Consider the following 8,300-nt stretch of genomic DNA (forward strand, 5'->3'; position numbering starts at 1 on the left):
AGAATGACAATTTTAAAATCAAGATGTTGCTAGACCGGGAGCCAATAATGGTCAGTCAGGAGTGCAATGGAGTCATGCCAAAGACATGGATGAAGGAGCAAGTATAATGGGCTGAGTAACCCTTTCTTACTCCAAGCTTTCCAGTGTGATTATTTATTAGGCCTTACCACAGACTAAAATTCTGCTATGTGTAATAAATCCAATATATGTTGACAAACATGTTTCATAGTAACTTATGCACTTCAAACTTTTTTTTAAAAGCAAAGGAATGAAATGTGTTATTATGCTCTTTAGTGGCATTTTGCAGTGCAGTTTCAACCCAGAAGTAAAAGAAAACAGCCACATCCAGACATAGGAACAGCTTCTTCCCCATTGCTACAAGACTCCTCAATGACTTCCCTGGGACTGATCTGTTGCCTGTAAGAACACTATTCATGACGCCCTATGCTGCTCTTGCTCATGTATTTGCTTTTTTTGGCCCCTTGTTCCACACTAACCAATCACTGTTTGTCGATGTACCATTTGTTAATGTACTCTGTTGATTATCCTTTTTCTCTACTATGTACGTACTGTGTACGTTTCACTGTACTTCGGTACATGTGACAATAAATCAAATCAATCAATAGAGCAATAACATTTCTTACCAGTCCATTTTATTAACTGATGTTTCCCAGGAAGATTTACAAAACCACTGACCGTTACACTCCGCTGTAATGTTTTGTGAAGTGGATAAACTAATTTAAGTAATCGCACGAGAGGTATTCTAAGGCTTCCTTCATTGAATCAAAAATATTTGAGATGTCAGTTCTCGCCAGCTGGTAGACAGTAAATTATGAACGTTAATGCATCAATGACAGCACATCTGTGCAGGTAAAATTCAATGTTTCTTTTGCATAATGTATATTTTATTGAATCTATATCATAAAATGAATGAAAAACAAACTGCAGCATTTAAATAAATAAATAAAATAAATAATCTTTATCATCACAAGTAGGCTTACATTAACACTGCAATGAAGTTACTGTGAAAATACCCTCGTCACCACATTCCGGCGCCTGTACACGGAGGGAGAATTCAGAATTCTCAGCTGGTACTGGAATTGAACCCAAGCTTCTGGCCTTGTTCTGCATCACAAACCAGCTGTCTAGCCCACTGAGCTAAACCAAACATGATTTCCCTCATGGCTTCATTGGCAAAGGTGCTGTGACTAGGTGCTGTCCTCAGTTCACATATTGGAGATCTCAGACGGGAAATCTGTTGTTCCTGTGTAAAGGAGAGGAAAATCAGGCAGTGTTTCCTTCACTGACCATTATCCTCCTTGAAATTGTGCATGTGTGGACCTTGCAAAGATAGTCCCCAAACTGGCTCCCAGGTACATGTATTCGGTTTCTGTAAATATAATTAATGCCTTCTTGGTGGGTATGGGCAATTAGGATATATTGGTTATTGATGACCTTGTATTTTTCCGTCCTTGCAGAAACCAAGATATATCAAGACTGATGTCCAAAATGGAATTTCAAGCTCCATATGATTGTATCAAATTGTAGAGGAGTAACACAAAATGTTTTTCTGGTGAAAGTTGTGTTGTTCCCTCCTTTACTTTACCCGGGTGGCTTTGATGCGTAGTGTTGATAAAAGAACAACAAGCTTTGTTAACAAAACTATTTTATTTAACACTACTAACTAGATTTGGCAATTATCCCACAGAAACATACAGATGATAAATGACACATAAACTACTCTCATCTATATCTAAAATCACTATCTGTTTTAATTACTATCTGGTGCCTCTCTCTACCTTCCTTCTGTCTCTGGCTAACTCCTCACTCCTTCTGCTATCAACTTCTCTATCATCTGCCCTACAAGGCTTATCATCATCCCTTAGCACAGGGCTAAATCGCTGGCTTTGAAAGCAGACCAAGCAGGCCAGCAGCACGGTTCGATTCCTGTAACAGCCTTCCCGAGCAGGCGCCGGAATGTGGCGACTAGGGACTTTTCACAGTAACTTCATTTGAAGCCTACTCGTGACAATAAGCAATTTTATTTTTATTTTTTTATATACCTCTGGGGACTAGCAGCCTCTAGTGGCTGTCTGTATACATTTCATTAACCCTTGCATTGTCTTCATGTATGATAATACCACAAAAGTCACCCATTCCCACCTTCCAACAACCCCTCAGTTAAAATGCAAGCAGCTGGGTCTATTGTTCTAATTTTCAGACAAAATCACAAACATTGTTTGGGCCCAGTGCAGCAGAAAATGCCCAAATGTAAACCTTATCCTGAATTCCAAAAGCTGCCTGTCACACTCAATTATGATCCATGTGCATTGATTGCTGTAATTATGACTCACTTCAATTGTCACACACGTGGATCAGTTTTGGTTCCCAAAGTCAACCCTCTTCACCAATGTGTTCAGAGTGATATCAAGCACACCTCCTTTCATTGACAGCTAAACACTAGTGGTGGAAATTTGTACAGCTATTCTGGTGATCAAACATTATCTTTTTAAAATTAAGTAGTCCGCATTTCTGACTTCCAACAGCGAAAGCACTATATTCTTGCTGCAGTACAGCTTTACAGAAACTGGCAGTACTTTGGTATCTCACCCAGTAGCCATTCTTTCCATTTGAAACTTCACTTTGAATATTAGTAGTATCAATGGATTATTTAACCTGGAAGCAAAGTTGGTGCAGAGCCAACCCATGTCAGCCTGGCCCACAGAGATATCGTTTTGAGTCTGGATGACAAAGAAGAAATTCCTATTCAGTGGCCTTACAGAAACCATTCATTCTTCTGATGTTGTACTATTTGCCACTAGATATTTTCAGCATGGTCCATTTGGTGTGCAGTCTTGTAAACCCCATATCAGCTGATGGAGTAACCATTGTCCTAATTTTGACCATACAGGTCCACTCAATGACTTTGTACATCACTCACCAACGATTAAGCATTGAACTACAAGAAGGGCCCTGCACTAGTGGTATGTAAAGGGCCAGGCATTCAACATGTAGGTATGTGAATTTGAGAAAAACGTGAAGAATCCCTACACCTAACTCAGGTATTGGATAATCCGTATCCCAGCAGAGACCTCAGAAAATTCAAGATATCAGTGACTCAGCTCTGCTTTAAACCATACAGATCAGAAGACTGGAGATTTGGTTTCCATTTGTGATGAGTTAGAACTCAGTTGAGGATATATTGAAACACTACAATTGACCTAAAGACTGGTAAGACCTGAGTGGCAGATAAGCTGCACGAGCAGGATGTGTTTACCTTCAGTTTGGCCTATAAACTGGCTCACAGGAGAAAACTGAGCTTTAATGAAACCACAAAATAAACTATACAATAAGCAATACAAAATGTCTGCATCCACGTGGGAATGGGCTCCCAACCCAGCGCCAGCATCTATATACAAGGGCGTCACCTCTTTCTTTTTTTCTCTTCTCATACCTTAAATATCATCTTGTATTAACTAACAATGCCAAAAAAGCAAACTGGATATCTCCAAGCAGCTTCTTCATATCAAAATGAAATTTCAAGCAAACGTGGATGCCCAAAGGGAAAAAAAAATCTTTGCAGAAGACTTTCCAAACACAAACGTAGGAATCGCAACAAGCAGTATGCCTGCTGGGCATACAAACCCTCCAGCCACTGGGTTTATTCTGATGCTAAATATTAGCATTAATCCTGAAGAATGAAATTTGCTTCGTGTTTCAGGGGGTGGCTCTGGCGACTTGAGCTTCTCGAAGTAGACACTGAGGGAACAAGGTTAGTGTGACTGCGGGATAGGTGTGATCAAAATTAGTGCAATAGGATGGGAGGCTGGTGGTGGCTGAAAGACTGCATCAGATAACCCCAGGGCCTGTTCTGGGGACCACAACATAGAACTAGATGATAAAAATTGTATCCCTGGATCCGACATCAGCGTTTCCACAATGGGTGGCAGCTGAGAGATTGGTGATTGGGGCAGGATGGGGGGGGGGGGGGGGGGGGGGGGGGGGGGGCATCATGGGCTGTGAAACTTGCATAGATGATCCCGTAGTTGGCAGCACTGGCGCTGGTGGTGAGCATTCGCCATGTCCGGTAGGTCCGTGGCCAGAAGTGTAGCAGGTTGCAGAGCCAGTGCAGATGGAAATGACCTTGTAACATTCGTATCTCTTCTTTGATATATAGCTGGGAGTTGATGAGCTTGTGAATATTTCACCAGTTGTCATTCACACAGGTAATCAAGTAGCACTGGTGGTTCTGTGATGTTTTGCGATCAGGAAGAGGTTGATCAGATCACCAAAGTTAACTGAGATAAGTGTTGGCTGCACCACTTGGGGAGGGTCATGGATTTCTGACTGTACAGGTGATTGACTTAGCAGAGCTACTGTTGAGTATCTATAAACCGGTCTTCAAACAGAGGAATCTGCACTTTGGTGAAGTAGTCATTCCGTGTCTACAATTCTCTTGCAGAAAGGCCGTGGTAACAAAAGCAGGAGTTCAGATGTGCAGTAGTTGATAGACAGAGCCGAAGGTTTAACTGGGTCCCCATGTGGTTTTTAGAGTTGAAGGTTATTCTTCAGTTCCCTACTGCCTTCTCTGCTACAGGAGAGGAGTGAAGGTATGGCAGCCACTGTCACCTGTTCAATGGAGGCATCCATGTCAAGCACATAGAAATTCATTTTAACATTCATTTTTACAGGAATTGGGCTTCTCAGGCTAGGCCAGCATTTGTTGCCCATCCCTAATTGCCCTTTAGTAAGTGACAGTGAGCTGCCTTCTTGAACTGCTGCAGCCCATATGACGTAGGTACACCTACTGTGCTAATAGGGACGGAGTTCCAGGATTTTGGCCTAGCTGTAGTGAAGGAACTGTGATATATTTCCAAGATATGCTGTTGAGTGACTTGGAGGGGAACTTCCAAGTGGTGGTGTTCCCATGTATCTGTTGTCCTTGTCCTTCTAGATGGTAGTGGTTGTGGCTTTGGAAGATGCTGCCTCAGGAGCCATGGTGAGTTCCAGCTGTGCATCTTATAGATGGTACACACTGTTGCTACTGTACATCGGTGGTGGAGGGAGTGAATGTTTGTTGAAGTGGTGCCAATTAAGCGGGCTACATTGTATTGGATGGTATTGAGTTTCTTGAGTGTTGTTGGAGCTGCAGTCATCCAGGCAAGTGGGGAGGATTCCATCACACTCTTGACTTGTGCTTTGTTGATGGTGGACAGGCATTGAGAAGTCAGGAGGTGAGTTACTCACTGCAGGATTCCTTGCCTCTGACCTGCTCTTGTAGCCACAGTATTTATGTGGCTAGCCTAGCTCAGTCTCTGGTCAATGGTAACCCCCAGGAAGTTGATAGTGGGGGCGTCAGTGAGGTTAATGCCATTGAATGTCAAGGTTTAATTCACTCTTATTGGATATGGTCATTGCCTGGCACTTGTGTGGCATGAATGTTACTTGCCACTTGTCAGCCCAAGCCTCGATATCTTCGAGGTCTTGCTGCATTTGCACGCGGGCTGCTTCAGTGTCCAAGAAGTTGTGATTGGTGTTGAACATTGTGCAATCATCAGTGAACATCCCCACATCTGACCTTATGTTGGAAGGAAGTTCATTGACAAAGCAGCTGAAGGTGATTTAGCCTAGGAGACTACCCTGAGGAATGCCTGCAGTGATCTTGCAGGACTGAGAAAATTGACCTCCAACAACCATAATCATCTCCTTTGTGCTAGATATAACTCCAACCAGCGGAGCGTTTTCTCCCTGATTCCCATTGACTCCGGTATTGCTAGGGCTCTTTGATGCTATGCTCAATCAAATTCTGCCTTGACCTCATGGGCAGCAGGGCCGGCCCAAGGTACCGGCAACTCGGGCAGTCGCCCGGGGCGCCATGTGCTAGGGGGCGCCAGAGACTCGGATCCCGCGCATGCGCAGTTGGGCCGGTGCCAACCAGCGCATGCGCGGTGGCCGCCCTCCCCCAGGGCGGCTCCCTCCGCCCCCCCCCCTCGGTCCGCCGCCCCCCCCCTCGGTCCAGCCTGCCCCCCCCCCCTCGGTCCGCCCCGCCCCCCCCCTCCGTCCGCCCCCCCCCCTCCGTCCGCCCCCTGCCCCCCCCTCGGCCCGCCTCCCGGCCCGCCTCCCGGCCCACCCCCCGCCCCCCCTCGGCCCGCCTCCCGGCCCACCCCCCGCCCCCCCCTCGGCCCGCCCCCCCCGCCCCCCCCCCCCCGCCCCCCCCCCCCCCCCCGGCCCCCCCCCCCCCCCCCCGCCCCCCCCCCCCCCCGAAGGGCGCCGAAGTTCAGCTTGCCCGGGGCGCCAGCAACCCTAGGGCCGGCGCTGATGGGCAGTCACTCTCACCTCACCTCTGGAGTTCAGCTCTTTTGTCCATATTTGAACCAAGGCTTTGATGAGGTCAGGAGCTGAGTGGCCCTGGCAGAACCCAAACTGAGCATCAGTGAGCAGATTTTTGCTAAGTAAGTGCTGTTTGGGAGCACCGTTGATGATCCCCTTCCATCACTTTACGGTTTGTCACTACCATGCCTCTATCAGACATCTGGAATGTGCCTGACTGTGAGGATCTCACTGCCTAGTGTGTGCTTACCCTCAGGTTGACACAAACCTCAATCACAATATCAATGATGTTTAGGTGAAAATATCAAACTTTAATACAATCACAAAGTTGAAATGTACACTAATTAATACCATGTTGTCGCTTCCACTTGGGAATGGGCTCCCAGACTAGAGAGTGATGACATAAAATAGCTCTGGGTACTTGTTCTCATGACCCTGCAGCCCACCAGAACAGGCAAACATTCAATCCAAAGACCAGCAGCACCTCCAACTACATATTATTCTCTCAACACTACATGTGGTGTCAACCTAGGTTATTGTCGCTTATCCCATAGCCTTTTGGCTTCCAGTCAGGTTGGGTGCTGGTCAGATCAGTGGTTGGGGGAGGGGGAGTCCAGTCAGGTCTGATTTAGGGTAGTCAGAGGGTCGGAGGGGGGAGTTGGGTCAGGTCAAATTTGGGGGTAGTCGGAGTGTCAGGGATGGTCGGGTCGGGTCAGGTTTGGGGGTAGTCAGATGGTCGGAGAGGGGAGTTGGGTCAGGTCAAATTTGGGCGTAGTCGGAGTTTCAGGGGTGGTCAGGTCAGGTCAGGTTTGGGGGTAGTCAGAGGGTGGGAGGGGGGGAGTCGGGTCAGGTCTGATTGGATCAAATTGAGTTGGGTTTGGGGATTAGTTGCAGAGGGGGGAGGGGAGTTGGGGAGCAGTCAAAGTTTTGGGGGGTCAGATTGAGTCATCGGGAGTCAGTCCTTTCGTTACCCAGGTGTTAGCCTAGAATCTGTACATCTAATACTTCCTGGATAACTTCAGGTAAACCCCACAGAACTGCCCAAAGTCTCTGATTCTGACTCAGAGCTGGAGACCTTCATGGTGGGCCCCAGAAACAGAGGAATTGTCCGTCATAAGTAAAATCTTCCCAGGAAATTCCCATAGAGATCAGCGCATTGGGACTTGTAGCCATCTGGGATGGCCACTTTCAGCATATAAAATGGACATTCGCAGAACCTATAGGGAAAATGGACAATGCAAAGCAAACAAGCAGGCACAGAGCCTGAATGTATATTTGGAAGGCAGTCTGCAGATGGAACCGAAACTCTGGGTCGATTTAAATATTGATGGCCCATCTCCGGGAAACAAAGAATGAGTGCTCAGGTAGCTGATACTGTCCCAGACAGGGCGTCACTAGCCCAGCAAGAAGACACAAACAAAGCAAGGCCAACGCCCACTTAGGACACGTCCAGCCATCAAAGCACCCTCCCCTTTATTGGCTTAGATCAATGGCAATGATCAAAAAGCGGCCCAATTAATTGGGACCAAGTTTAAGGCCCGCCTAAAAGTATAAGAAGGAACCCCCGCGTAAGGTTCGCTCTCTTGGATTTGGCTCTCAAGCGGAGAGACCCTTCCACCAGCACCAGCAGAAGCAAGTAAGTTCCAGGTCAGCGCTCGCTACCAGACGGACGACCTTAGCTGCACTCCTGTTACCTCTTCGAACCCAACAGCCTCAGATCCAAACAACGCCCATTGTTCCTCTGACCTAAGTGGGCACCCGAAGTTAAGTATAGTGATAGATATAGTTTAGCCTGTAGTGTTATTGTGCATGAGTAAATCATACTGTGCGTAAATAAAGTACCATTGACTTTGAACTAACTAACTGGTGTATTCGCTCTTTGATCGGTATTCGGGTTGAACCTTGTGGTGGTATCGAGAGATACCTGGCGACTCTGAAAGCATACTCATAATTAGGATGAAGAAAGGTGA

This window comes from Scyliorhinus canicula, chromosome 17 (genome assembly GCF_902713615.1).
Source record: "Scyliorhinus canicula chromosome 17, sScyCan1.1, whole genome shotgun sequence".
NCBI lineage: Eukaryota > Metazoa > Chordata > Chondrichthyes > Carcharhiniformes > Scyliorhinidae > Scyliorhinus > Scyliorhinus canicula.